Genomic DNA, 12,591 nt, shown 5'->3' on the forward strand with positions numbered 1-12,591 from the left:
TATTCAAAGATAGGTTCTTTAAGGAGGTACTTAAGCTTAAATGGAGTCATAAGGGTGGGACCCTAATCTGATAGGTCTGATGCCCTTATAAGAAAAGAAACAGACACCACAGTGCATTCCCTCCCTCTCTCTTTCTCTCTCTTCCTCTCTCTCTGTCTCTTTCTGTCTCTATCCCTCCTCCCTGCAATGCACAGAAAAGAGGCCAATTGGGAACACAGCCAGAGGGCGGCTCTCTTTAAGTCAGGAAGAGAAGTCTCACCAGAAACTGAATTTTCTGGCACCTCGATCACGGACTTCTAGCCTCCAGAACTGTGAGAAAATAAATGTCCATTGTTTAAACCATCCGGTCTGTGGTGTCTTATTATGGCAGCTTGCAAAGACTAATACAGGTAGAAAGCCACACATTTGATTTCTATTTCAAAGTCACTTTTAAGCTCACTCTTAAAATAAAAATTGAAATTGGGATTGGCATCCCCTCACTGCTCATTAAAAGTATAGTATTACTTTACATATCAGTTTTTCCCCCCATTGTGGAATCAGAACTATCAAATCCAGTAATCTAATAACTCCCAACCTAGAGAAGAACCAGAATTAGACCAGTTCTAAAATTTAAAAACTGTTCCAGACCTTTTTCGGTATAGATATGTATACAGGTTGAAATGAAATCAAACTCAAGAAAACTTGTTTGTTTGTTTTTTTGGTGGTCTAATGACTCATGAGTATGAAACGTACAGTGTGGGGAATACAGTCAACAAATATTTAATATTTTTGTATGGTGATAGATGGTAACTAGACTTATCATGTGGTCATTTTTAAATGTATAGAAATAATGAATCAATATGTTGTGAACCAGGAACTAATATAGTGTGGTAGGCCAATTATACCTCAAAAAACAAACAAACAAACAAATATACAAACTCATAGAAAAAGAGATCAGATCTGTGGCTACCAGAGCCGGTGGCGGGGAGTGGGTACTGGAGGAGGGGGAATTGGATGAAGGCAGTCAAAAGGTACAACCTTCCAGTTACAAGCTAAATAACTATGAGGGATGTGATACACAATACGATAAAGATAACGAACGTTGCTCTATGTTATGTACGAAAGTTGGTAAGAGAGGAAATCCTAAGTTCTCATCATGAGGAGACAATATTTCTTTAATTCTGTATCTATATAAAATGATGGATGGTCACTAAACTTATTGTGGTCATCATTTCATAATGTATGTTAAGTCAAATCATTGTGCTGTACACCTTAAACTTATACACTGCTGTATGTCAATTATATCTCAATAAAACTAGAAGAAAAAAAATAATAGAGCATTAGTTTGCACAAGAATTAAAAAAAACCACTCTGATAAGGTAGTGTAAGTCAAAGGTATCAGGTTCATGGAATGCCCTTTACTAGAATGCTGAAAAGGATCCTCTGAGGAAAGCCCATTAAGATGATTAAAGATAACTCCTCACCAAGGTTGAAGGTGGGGAAGAGAGTGGGAGAACTTGGCCTATTCCCCGTAAATATCACCTAAAAAGTATATAGTGCTTACTATATGCTAGGCATAAATCTAAGCCCTTTACATGTATGAAATGATTAAGTCCTCACAACAATCTTACAAGGTAGGTACAGTTATTGTTCCCTTCTACAGATGAAGAAACTGAGGCACAGTGAAATAATTTGTTCAAGTCTCACATCTAGTCAATGGCAGAGCAGAACTTAAAACCTAGGCAAATCTGACACATGATATATCTGAAACCTTCACCCAAATAGTTTTATGTATAGAGTTTGAAATCCATCGTTTTCCATTTGCCATTTTGAAAATAAAAGACAAAGAATATCTATTTATAGAAGAAAGTGGAAAATTTATGTAAGTATTATCTTGGCAACTTAAAGTCATTTTTTAAAATCAGAATGACAGAACATAAATTATTTTTGGAATCTTACATGAAAACTTTTCAGACAACGAATTATAATATTTGAAAAGAATTTTACTGACAGACTGCAAATTTATCTTTGAAGGCAGTATCACTCCTATCATATTTCCAGTCCATCCCCCCCCCCCCCCACCGGGGTATATTCAAAGCTTTTCATTCTAAAGGTCAAAAAAAGAGAAAAGCTATTTTAAAGAATATTCTTTACGTAGCTTGTTTAGATAGAAATTTAAATTAAAGCCCTCAAATGCTAGCTGATACAATGATCTTAAGATTCATGTGGAATCATTTGAACAGGCCCAGGGTAACTATGTCACTGAGTTTTACATTGGCCAAACTCTCTCTCACTCTTAAGCTCTTTTTCTTTTTTTCAAATAGGAAGTGCCCTCTTGGCAGGACTTAATTATAGAGTTTTTAGAACATAACATAGTATCAGTACTTGATGACCATATAATTGCAATCTTTGTCATGAGAACTTCTTTGTAATCACCACCAAATAATATGCATTTGATCCCAATAAGTATGCATTTATCTCATGTTGTTACTGTAATTAAGAAATAAGACAGTGTAAGCAGTGTTCTCCGTGATAATTATAGTTTCTTGGGACTGAAAAACCAGGCTAGCGCCTGAATGCCTGAAGAAATACAATAACGTCCTAGAAATCTGCCACCTGCCCTCTAGCACTGTTATTTTAAGATGGAACTTTAAGGCACCTGTAAGTGTCTAAAATCGGACAAAATTGTAAATAAAAATACTACTTGAAGAATACTGTGAAAATTATTTTTATATCATGGGCAGATGTATACCATTTTGTTAGGGTATTGCCATAATGCTTCTAACTGATTTTGTGGCCCGCTAATTCTAAGTCATTTATCCAGAATTTCTTTAAGAGAACAAGCCTTGCTTTCTGAAGGAAGTATAACACTGATGCAGGGCAAATGGAAAATCCACCTTTGGAAGAAAGCAGGGCCTGGAGATGTTGCATGGTTCTAAGCTGAGGCATGCTTCTGCATTTAAATGTTCCTTTGCCGAGAAAAAAGATGAGCACCCTGGCCACAACAGTTGAAATCACTGTGTACAGGGTAGCATGTGTACATGCTTTACTGGCTAGAAATATATTAGTGCTGGCACATGGTCAATTGACTGCACTTTCAGAAGAAAGATTCTGCAAGCACAGCTTAACTGTGCATATCTGACTTGCTAAAAGCAGCTATTGTGCAGACAGAACATTTTAGTTTCAGTATTTCTGGCCACATGGCTTGTTTATAAAAAAAAAAAGCAAAACCTAGTCAGAGAGTGTAGGAAGAATAAGACAAATTAAGAATGGATGTGGTTTGAAGCATAAATAAGGGAAGTTGAAAGAAATGCAGTATGAAATATTTGCAAATAATTTTTCACAGACATAGTATATTGTTATTATTATTATTACTATTTTTTTAATATTTTTTTTTCATTTATCTATTTATTTATTTTTGGCTGCGTTGGGTCTTCGTTGCTGCGTGTGGGCTTTCTCTAGTTGCGGCGAGCGGGGGCTACTCTTCGTTGCTGTGCACAGGCTTCTCATTGCAGTGGCTTCTCTTGTTGCGGAGCACGGGCTCCAGGCACGCGGGCTCAGTAGCTGTGGCTCACAGGGTCGGTAGCTATAGCTCACGGGCTCTAGAGCGCAGGCTCAGTAGTTGTGGCACGCGGGCTTATTTGCTCCACGGCATGTGGGATCTTCCCGGACCAGGGCTTGAACCCATGTGCCCTGCATTGGCAGGCGGATACTTAACCACCACGCCACCAGGGAAGTCCGCTATTATTTTTTATATGACAGTGTATGTTCCTCCACTTATTCTGTGCTATTATTTATTTATTTATTTTGATTGTTATTTCCTTAAGGATACAGTAAGACTATTCTGGCTCAATACTCCCCAAAGCACCATCTAGAAAAGGTATGACTGTGCTACATTGGTGCAAATGATTTGCAGATGCAAACCCACTGTACCTTGAAATATTGCAGCTCAGAGATCTGCATGGATTCGGACAGCAGCAGTTTACCTCTCACATGATAAAGATGGGCAATGACACCGTGTTTGATGGATGAGTTTAAGAATAAGATATCAAATGCTAATGTCAGCAGGCCACCTGCAGCAGGCCTTCCAGAGGGGTCACCGAGGTCGGGCTTCTGTCACCAAGCTGGCCTCTGGGCTGCCCCCCACCTTTTCATTGACGCTGCTACATATGCCCCTTCCTCAACTCTCAACACTCTCAACTCCATTATAACCGAACAAGAAACAAATCTAAATTCTTCCTTTTATCTTGTAAAAATTAAAAACCAATCTTGAAGGCACTTTCATAGTCTAATTATTCATTAAAAATATATAACAGCATTTCTCAATGTCAGATGCAATATGCATGCACTAAATTTAGGAAGATCATTACCTGTGGAATAAATCCATTTAATGATGTGTCTATAGTCCAAGGAAAAAGGAGGTTTTAAATAAAGTGATGTATAAATCTTGATAATAGGGAATTGCATAAAAATAATGGAACTCTAAGGATAATCTTTAAATGTGGGTAAAAGCACTGCCTGTTGTAGAGGCAAACAGGATAGTATCAATATTATGTAAATGTGGGCAAGTGGCTGTTCTTCTGAGTCTTTAATTGCAAGTCATACAATTGTTTTGTATAGCATTTTACTTTGCCTCTCTTACTAAGCAGAAAGGATAAAGGAAAAAGGGAAAAATAAAATAAAAAACAAAGGCTTTATTTTATCCAGAAAATGAAGCATCAACCTTCTCCAAATTGAGCTAAAATATTTTCAGACTGCCAATACCAGAATAGTTTTCTGGCTTTTCCTACTTGTATGACAAGCACAATGTCACTGTAAATTGTATGGATATTAATATCCATAACCAGAATATCAAGTATAGTATCTTAAATTAGAATTTAAAATCTTTTTAGAGCATGTATTCTTATTTAAAATACACATTAAATATTTGGATATCAGTTCTGTGCCTTATAGTGCCTTTAAAAATGAAATCATTTACAGAGTTGTTGGATACATAGCTCATAGGAAAAACACATTATTATAACAAATACAGAAACAATAGCTTTGCAGAGCAAGAAGAGATGTACTCTGTTTTAAGGCAGCTTGCCCTGTGCTCATGACACAGCACAGAACTTTTCAAGATAAACATTAAATATTAGCAGTTAGTTTCCATTTTTGCCTCTGTGGCCCTGTCAGTGTACTGCTTTTCAGAAAGAGTCCATTGTGTCTAAAAATATGTCCATTAGTTTGTTAAATTATTGATTAGGCTTTTAGTTCTCATAAAATGTGAAGACAGATAGAAATAAGGGGAAGGCATCTTTGATGGCTCATCTTATGTGCTGTGGCATCATACTCGTATTTTTCCTATAAAAGGCAATTTTATGTCTTCATTTGTTCTGAATATAGGCTGGAACCGGACAAAAGATACTAAGAGTCAGATTATGCTTAACATTACCAATTTGTATGCCGGTACATTTCCAGATTTAAACACCAATGACATAATTGTTGTGAAATAATTAGAGGCCCCCCAGGTACTACTTTTTGGTCCTGGGCAACTAATAAGTTGGTATATGTATACATCTATGTCTTCAGATGCCAAGAGTAAGGAATATTTGCCCAAACCTAATATAATTATATTACTCTGCCACTCAATCTAAAACCCATCATTAGATTGGAATTCACTATTGAGATATACAAGTTTATTTTTTAAAAAATGTATCATATATTGAATGATTGGTCAATGATTGATCTCTTTTAAACACATGATGTTGTTGACTCTTTTTTTTTTTTTAAAGATTTTTTATTGATTGATTGATTGATTGATTGCTATGTTGGGTCTTCGTTTCTGTGCTAGGGCTTTCTCTAGTTGCGGCAAGCGGGGGCCACTCTTCATCGCGGTGCGCGGGCCTCTCACTATCGCGGCCTCTCTTGTTGCGGAGCACAGGCTCCAGACGCGCAGGCTCAGTAGTTGTGGCTCACGGGCCCAGTTGCTCCGCGGCATGTGGGATCTTCCCAGACCAGGGCTTGAACCCGTGTCCCCCGCATTAGCAGGCAGATTCTCAACCACTGAGCCACCAGGGAAGCCCGATGTTGTTGACTCTTAATGTGAATTTATTTAATAACTTTGCCATGGGATTTTATGTTCATTTTTGTTGTATTGATTAGGTACTAAGAACTCATCCTAATTTTTAAAGAAAAGGAAATGAAGATCAAAGGGTTTAAGTGATCTTTCTGAGACTATAGAGGAAATCCTAGCAAATCAGTGCTCAAAGTTGGGCATGCGAGTTCAGAATCAGTGCTCTCTCACATCCAGTGTTCTGCCAGAGACTTTGGCAGCAAGTTCATCTAACTTTTATTTTCTGCTTTTTCTCCTTCTATCATTTTAATTACCTGGTAGATTTTATTTGTAACAATATTAGGTTAAAACTAACATTTCTTTGTGTACTTTTCCTAGAATTGATCCAACATAAAATTTCACTTATGTATTAAAATTTTTTAGAAGTATAAGAAATAAAAGTCAATATTTCAATATTTATATTTCTACACACATACATTTCAACTGATTATTGACTCTGAACATTTCAAGATAATTCCTACTGAAGAGAGAAATGGTTATTTCATATGCAAAGATTAACATATTTCTTAATATAAATGTGTTATAGAAATTAAAAGTAACCCCAACCTTCCAATCTTAAAGAAACATGTTTGATTTTAACAGACCCTTCAAGATATATCTCTCTAAGAACTACTCTTAGAAGGAGAAAGAAAAAGAGGAGAAGAAGAAGAAAGGAATACAGAATGGAAAGAAAGAAGGAAGAAAGGAACGAAGGAAGGGAGGGAAGCATGGAGGGAGGGAAGAAGGCAGGTGGGCAGGAAGGAAGAGAACAAAAGGAAGAAAGAGAAGCAAAGAATAGCTCCAAAATCAAACATATCTCACCATCTGTAGGGCAGATGGACAGGAAAAAAGTAGGAATGATTTAGTTCATGGCTTTAAATCTCTACTGAGTAAACTGAACTCTACTGAATCTATTGATTCAACCACTCAGGAAACTTAAGTGAAACTAAACCACTAAGCAGAGGGAGCTCTTTTGCTCCACGTGACTTTCAATGTGGTTTCATGTAAGATGTGCATCACCACAGGCATTTATAATTAATTACTATTCTTAGTTGATGTTTTAATACCCCACACCCTTGACTATTAAAAGGAAGACTTTTCTTGGGCGTGTAAAAAACAAACAAACAGAAAAAACCCAAACTAAACCTTTGTTTTTAATTTGGAGCAGGTTTAATGAAGAAAACAATGCTAATCAAACAGTTTAAAAAACAAAAGAGTTAGTAATTAAAATATTATCCTGGGAGTCTCTATTGCATAAGTCAGAAAATATAGAGAAAGGACTTTGGGTTGCTGTTATAATTCACATTGGTTTGGTTTGCACACAGTGGGACAGTAGCAATGTGAAATTTGGAACCAGAATGCCTGGGTTTGAGGACTGTCTCTGCCTTACCATATCAATTAATTTCTCTGAATCTCTGACTTTTCTACTGTAAATGGAAACAATACCTTACTTTACAGTTCTACGTGATGCTCCAATGAGTTGGGGAATTCCAAAATATTTTGTAAAATGAAAAACATTGTATAAAATTTATCATCATTATGCACATTCAAGTAAGGTAACTATGGAGTAGTTAACATATCAAATATAATTTTAAATTAGTTGATATATATCTCAGCGATAATAATATGTTTTAGAAGCAAAGTCGGTGTTTCTTTGTTCCGCTGAAATAACTGCATATATGGTGCTTATAATAATTACTGTGATTTCTAGTCAAAACAGAAAATGTTGGGTATATTTACACCAGAGTAAAAATCACTAAGTTTGATACCTAATATATGAAGCTCTTTTGTAGTCTTCATGTAATTTCTTAATAAATGCAAATTTTACCCCCCAGATTCACCTCTGACAGCTGCAGTTAAAAATCAGTATAGGAGGAGATTGTTAAATGGAATCCTTTGTTTCATTTCAAAAAGTGCCATGAGGAGATTTTACAGACAGGACTCAAGGGTAGTAGTGCCATGAGCTGAGGTCTGCTTTGCTTTACCCCTATGCACCCTAAATCAAAGAGCGCCTCCAGCCCTCTCCCTTGCCCCTAAAGGCACTCATCGCTTGCCATATTATGTATTTGTTTGGTTATTTATTGTTTCCTCACTCCCGTGTTAGAATGTAAACTCCCTGTGTCTAGACACTCTACTGCTGCTATCTCCTCAGAGTTTGTAAGAAGTTTGGCAATACTAGGCGCACAACAAATATTTATTGAATAAACAAATGAATCCTTGGTACCATACACTTCTTTTGCTAGTAGAAAATGTGAAATAACTTAATTGCTTTCCAATTATTCCCATATTCTAAAGATGTGACGGGAAAACCAAAACATTCTATCCTCAATCCCTGAAAACAGCTGGCATTTAACAGGATACAATGAACGGCTAAATTACATTTTTTTATTTGTGTTTTCCATTTCCATTATCAGACTAAATGCAACAGAAGTTCCATTCTGCATCTGATTATTTACCAGTGTCCCAGTTTTTCAGTCATAATATTTGGTTAGTGAATTATTAACAAATCAGAACTGTTTTGATTCAAGACCAGCTAGAGTGTAAACACTGATCCTCCTGAATAAAGAAGTTGGGCAGTGATTTCGTCAAAGCAGCCGGAAATAGGGCAGCTGTTCTAACAGAGAACAGAAGGCTCCTGCTCTATTTCAGTGTGTAGGAGCTTAGCTCTCCATTTTTCTTGTACATTAATAGAGGCCTAAGTCATTAAAAGGCAACACATGCTCACAACCATATTGTTATTGCATATATTTGTGTTTTGTCTTGCTTTAATAGTTAAGTCAGAACTGAGGTTTTAGATGTGACAGTAATTGCCTTTTAGAATGCCCTGATTTTGAAAAAAGATCTACCATTTTACACAAAGACAAACTACCAAAGCTGCTTTCCATCTGAGCTACTTAGCACTACTCTCTTTTCAAGACATCAAATATCCTTTCCAACCATGTTGCAATGATGCCACATAAAAGTCATTGAAGTGCAAATTCATAACCCTGCAAATAATCACGGGCAGTTCAGCCCCTGGGTAGAGAAAACATGTCCATTAGTGATTGGTGTAAGCTGCACTAACAGTATCAGAGTTCAACAGTTTTCAGGGGGAAAAAAAGTAATTTTTATTTATTCAAACAATCAAGCAATTGACAAATATTTATTAAATGCCTACTAAGTGCCAGTCTATTAGGAACTGGAAATATAATTGTGAATAACTTATGAATAGTTTTTGCCTAAAGGAGTCTAGGATTAAGTGTTGATATAGAAAAGAACATAGCAGATTATAATACAATGTGATGTGGAAATTCCCTGCTCTACGACATCACACAGATGCAGGCAGTTGGGCATTGATCTAAGACTTGTGGAAGGCTTCTTGAAAAAAAAAAAGAACCTTGGAGCTAAGATCTGAAAAGTGATGAGTTAGGGACACTTCAGGTGAGAGAATGGATTGGAGTAGGAGTGGGTGACATGAGGCTGAGGTCATGTGTTAGAAGAAGGAACTGTGTTGGTGAAAGTTTACATTCCAGAAACTAAAAATGCAATGTAGTCCATGCAAAGGGGTAAGGTAGCAAGAGAAAAGAAAAGACCAGTCATATCAATCTTTTAAATTCTTGAAGGGTTTGGGCTTTAATCCTAAGAACAATGGAGAAACACTGACAGATTTTGCGTAGGGGTGAGAGAGAGTCAGATATGCATTTTAGGAAATATATCCTGAGTGCTTTATGAAAAAGGGTGAAGATTGGAGGTCAGGAGTCATTTAGGAGGTTTTTCTAGGCATATGATTGGGAGATAATGATGACCTGGCCAGTGGCCATGGGAAAGGAGAGAAATTAAATAGATTCGGGTGATATTAAGATAATCAATCTCCAGCAGTGATGTCAGCAATGTGGCTGAATAAGATGCCCCTTATTTGTGTCTTTCCTTCAAACAATAACAATCTGGCATACATCCATGGACCAAAGTACCTTTGAGAGAGCTGTGGGATCCAGCATCACATGCCAAGGGACATAGAAGGAGTCTATCCCACCTGTGTTTGTGTGTGTGTATGTGTGTGTGTGTTGGTGGGAGGAGAGTAATAGGCATACAGACCTCAGTCCCAGCTGTGGTCCCTGCAGTGGCCTATGAACTGAGTCCGGCCCCTCTTGGATTCGGTCCAGGGGTCCCTGGAGAACACTGTCTTAGACAATCACCCATTGATGAGAGAGCCCTTGTGGAAGTCCAGATTCCAGTGGAGAAATTCCAACACATCACCGTTAGAGAGAAAAGAAAAAAATGAGTTTGGATGCATTGGAGAGGGTAAGAGGAAGAGTTTGAGGTTACCGCACATCACCTTTCCCCCAAGACAGCATAGTTCAGGGCCAAGAGACATTTTCTCAACCCATGATTCCTCCTGAGGGGAAAGTGAAAGCTGGTGAAGGAGCACCCAGCTTCCCCAGCTACGCAGGATGCCGCCAAAGAGGGCTACGTGTCTCTCACTCCCTCCAGCACCCTGAGCCATGAGCTGTATGACTGGGAGGTGGGAAGAGGCTGGGAGAGCGGCAGATAAGGCTCTCAGAGGGATTCAAAGGTTGTGGATCCTACTAACTGCTTCTCAGACTCCATCAGGAAGCCCATCCAGAAGCCTCTGGGCATGCCTGTCTGCAGATTCCCCCACATGGCCTACAGGAAACCCCAGAGCCCTGCACGCCTCACCCACACACACTTCTACGCTGTGGCCGGCTCTCAGCGCACGCTCCAAGGGCAGCAAGAGCCTCGGCAGACAGCTAATGAACATGCACAGGGAGCCAGGCCTATTAAGAGACTACAAATTTCAGCTTTAGCTCCACCCCTGGGAAAGCAAAAGGGAGACTGTCAGAAGCCATCCTGGTACGTTACAGGATCAAGAGAAGGCATACAATTAAGAACTCTCTCAAAAGACAGAAGTGTGGAGAAAGTGTATTTAAGAAGGGCTGAGAAAACCTCAGAATCTCTAGCAGGGCTGAAGGAAGGTATTTCTCTCCCAAAGTCAGTTACTAAAGACTGGAGGAGGTGATTACTACTTCAAATGTGAAGACGGAGATGCAAGACTTCAAAGAACGTGAAAAATCAAGGAAACACCAAAGGATCACAGTAATCTTCCAGTAACTGACCCCAAAGACATGGAGGTCATGGGATATTATTCAGCCATGAGAAAGGAGGAAATCCTGCCATTTAAAACAATGGATGGACTTCGCGGGCATTCTGCTAAGTGAAATAAGGTAAACAGAGAAACACAAATACTCTATGATATCACTTATATGTGGAATCTAAAAAAATCTAAAAAAGTCAAACTCATAGTAACAGAGAGTAAAATGGTGGTTACCAGGGGTTCTGAGGTGGGAGAAATGGGGAGATGTTGGTCAAAGGATACAAACTTCCAACTATAAGAGGAATAAGTTCTGAGGATCTAATGGACAGCATAGTGATTATAGCTAACAATACCGTACCATATACTCTATTATATACTCAAAAGTTGCCAAGAGAGCAAATCGTAATTGTTCTCACCGCACACACACACGCACACACATGCACACGCACACACACACACAATGATAATTATGTGAGGTGATGGAGGTGTTAACTAACCTTACAGTGGTAATCATTTTGTGATGTATGTGTATCAAATCACCTTGTTGTACATCTTAAACTTATACAATATGTCAATTATATCTCTATAAAGATGGAAAAAATAATGAATCTCTAATGATCTGTGTTTGATCATATGTGAAAAGTGAAACAAAGAAGCGATCAAAGATGACACTCAGTTTTCTGGCTTAGGTAACTGGCTGGATACTAGAACAATTTTACCAAAATAGGAAACAATAGAGGAATGAATAGAAGAAAAGATTGAGAAACAAAAGCTCTAAAACAGTGGCTACAGGGAACCAGAGAGAAAGTTCAAAAGGGAAGCACAGGCTCTTGCTATGGTTGCTCTGAGGGGTCTGTTGAGACCACATAAATTTACAGAGACTCCAAGCTGTATGATATTCTCCAGTATTTTGTCAGTTAGAAGCCAGCTATAGATCTGAAGGGGGCAGACAGTTGAATTCTTCCAGAATTGGGGATTTGCCAAAGTAATGGAATGGAAGAGAAGTGGGACAAGGGATTTCTTAGTAATGACTGGTAGACAGAGATTGAAATTATCTCAAAGTACTTTCTGTAAATTAACAATATTTTCAATCTTTTAAAGTGTATTTTTATACTTTAAACTACTCACTTTATAGATACAGAATGTCATAAGGAATGGGAAGGGAGAATTCGGAATACTCTGGTACAGGTACCTGCACTGCATGTGAAACAGTACAGTGTTATTTGAAAGTAATCACAGGTTAGTTAAAAATGTATATTGCAAACTCTAGGGCCACCACTAAAAATCTTTTTAAAAGGAGTATAATTGACATGCTAAAAGAGGAAATAAAATGGAGTCATTTAAAATGTCCAATTAAAACCAGCAAAGACCAAAAAAGAAAGGGGGGCAAGAGCAAATGCAACAAATAGAAAACAGTTATAACATG

At 37.9% G+C, this 12,591-nt stretch overlaps 1 protein-coding gene across 2 annotated transcripts in view; it reads right to left on the reverse strand.

The window, feature by feature from the left end:
• The window catches only part of LOC118895758 (bifunctional heparan sulfate N-deacetylase/N-sulfotransferase 4), a 235,915-nt gene that overhangs the window by 48,666 nt on the left and 174,658 nt on the right, over positions 1 to 12,591 (reverse strand). The gene's annotated exons all lie outside the window — the stretch shown is intronic.

The sequence above is a fragment of the Balaenoptera musculus genome, chromosome 5 (genome assembly GCF_009873245.2).
Source record: "Balaenoptera musculus isolate JJ_BM4_2016_0621 chromosome 5, mBalMus1.pri.v3, whole genome shotgun sequence".
NCBI lineage: Eukaryota > Metazoa > Chordata > Mammalia > Artiodactyla > Balaenopteridae > Balaenoptera > Balaenoptera musculus.